The sequence below is a fragment of the Monopterus albus genome, unplaced genomic scaffold (genome assembly GCF_001952655.1).
Source record: "Monopterus albus unplaced genomic scaffold, M_albus_1.0 scaffold1005.1, whole genome shotgun sequence".
NCBI classification, from domain to species: Eukaryota; Metazoa; Chordata; class Actinopteri; order Synbranchiformes; family Synbranchidae; genus Monopterus; species Monopterus albus.
The window spans coordinates 1550-3747 of record NW_018128883.1 but is presented as its reverse complement, the minus strand read 5'-3'; the positions used below and the strand labels follow the sequence as shown (position 1 = coordinate 3747).

At 43.3% G+C, this 2198-nt stretch overlaps 1 long non-coding RNA gene across 1 annotated transcript; it reads right to left on the bottom strand.

Moving 5' to 3' along the window:
- Positions 1–925: 925 nt before the first annotated feature.
- LOC109953682 (uncharacterized) lies at positions 926–1534 on the bottom strand. The gene is made up of 3 exons (XR_002273956.1): positions 1377–1534; positions 1125–1205; positions 926–952 (listed from the first exon to the last, which is right to left on the bottom strand). It is a non-coding gene; the product is annotated as an uncharacterized LOC109953682 (long non-coding RNA).
- Positions 1535–2198: the final 664 nt, after the last annotated feature.

The window sequence follows — 2198 nt, the reverse complement described above, 5'->3', positions numbered from 1 at the left end:
AATGGGACATTTTGAGCGCGCGCATCTGACATTCTGAGCACGGGATGTTTTTTGAGCGCACACATAAGTAAAATGCTTTTGCTCAACTATTTATGCCCTCTCACAACCTGCATCTCTGCGCTCGCTCGCTCTATGGGCAGAGATAAAACAAAAGTTTGTGCCTCAAAACTAGAAAAAGCCATGTCAGGCAGGATGCAACACTTTAAAGATGACTTAAAAACAGATGCCAAGCCCCACGGCCAGCGAGACGTGGGGAATTAAGAAATAAATAGTCAGCCGGTAAAAGCTCAGAAAACAGGGTGTTATCCCCACGTATCAGCCAGGTTTCCGTAATAAAAAGCATATCCAAATCGTGTGTGGTAACAAGATCATTCAGGATAAAAGTTTTGTTATTGAGAGATCTTGCGTTAAACAGGGCAAACTGAAGCCAGCTAGGCTCAACCTGAGGGCACACAGCGTGGGACACTGGGCGCAGATTGGAGTGGAGACAGCGTCGAGTAGAGCATTTCATCAGACGAAGGTGAGGAGGAGGCGGGTCAACGTCCAGGCCTACTGGTTGAAGAAAGTGGTAACTGAAGAGGATCGACCAACTTCAACCGACGAACAGACGCCAGCAGAGGCAGTGGAGGGTTAAAATGATGACCATGGCAGTAATAAGGGCCGCTGCTCATCGAGTTGCGTATGTTAAACAGTGTCAAACGATCATATATCAAGGTGGAAAATGCAGAGGGAACATCAAAAGCCACGAAAAGACAGGTACACAAAAGGAGTAGACGGTTAGCCACACAGCGGCGCCATCTTGGATTTCATGATTACTCTAAGGATTATGGAGCCCACTGTGCTCTTAGGAACCGTAAGTGCAGCAGAAATTTTTTTTGTAACCTTGGCCAGATCTGTGCCTTGCCACAATTCTGTCTCTGAGCTCTGTCAGGAAACAGCACCCACAAGTGGTCTAAAACAAACACACCAAAAAGAGTCAGTGTCAAAACAATATAATACTAGGCAGGAAAGAAATTAGTGAGTCACTCCTGTGAGACCTGTGATGTTCACATTATCTGTCATAAAGAGAGTGGTTGTGTAGATTTCATGATGTTACACTCTTTGCACAGCGATGTGGTAGTTACCAGGGTTCCATGAAAACTGCTCCATGTTTCTCAGACAGACAATGAGCAGGAGGATGTAGTTGGTAAACCTCTCTTTTATGTCTGTGGGAAACAAACAAATCAAATCTGGATTAACCTACTTTGTACTATTTGCAGCTAAGCTCAAGTCCATAAATATACCTTGTACTAAATGACCAAGTTCACAGGCTAAGGTACAAAATACCCAAAAACTATCAGTAGATTTGCCTGTTTTACACATCATTCACCACTTACCACTGTTTGACATCTGGAAAAGGTTGTTCTTTTCAAATTTCTTGAACATGCTTCCTTTGATCTCCACAAACTGCAAAAAACCAAAGTCTATCATGACCAAACTCAAGCTGCTAAATAAGTGGCTTATGTCTATATGAATCAAACTCACATTATTTGACATCATGATGGTGAGCAGGGACTTGTTGTGGGAGTTGAAAGCTACGTTGAGAGTTGTGAACCACTAAAAAGATAGTACTTGATCTATCATTTGTGAAACTACAGTCGCCATTTTGAGAGCTGATACTTATTTCTTTGTATGATTCAATGAATGAAACTGATTAAATGAATGTTTCCTTATTATTTTAGTCATGCCCAAAGCTTCTAAAACAGCATGTGGCTGCCAGTGGCAGAAACCCTGTGGTCAGTAAGAAGGGACGTCCAGTCATCAGTTCTCATTTTACACGACCTGTCAGCAGTTTTGGTCATGGTGAACCACCAAATCCTCCTGTCCACACTATTTTATTAAGCTATCAGCATTGCTTTGAGTCCTATGGATCTATTTTCATGCTAGCCATTTTAGCTTCAAACATATTCAAAGTGTTTTAATTATCAGATTCAAGATTCAAATGTGACTAACGCCATCTTCAACACAGTTGTCGCCCACAAACTGACCCACAAACTCACCCACAAACTGACCACACTGGGTCTGCACCCCACCCTCTGTGACTGGCTCCTGGACTTTCTGACTGGCAGGCCCCAGACTGTCAGGATTGGCAATAGGACTTCAGCCAGCATTATCATGAACATTGGCACCCCACAGGGATGTGTCCTCAGTCCCATCCT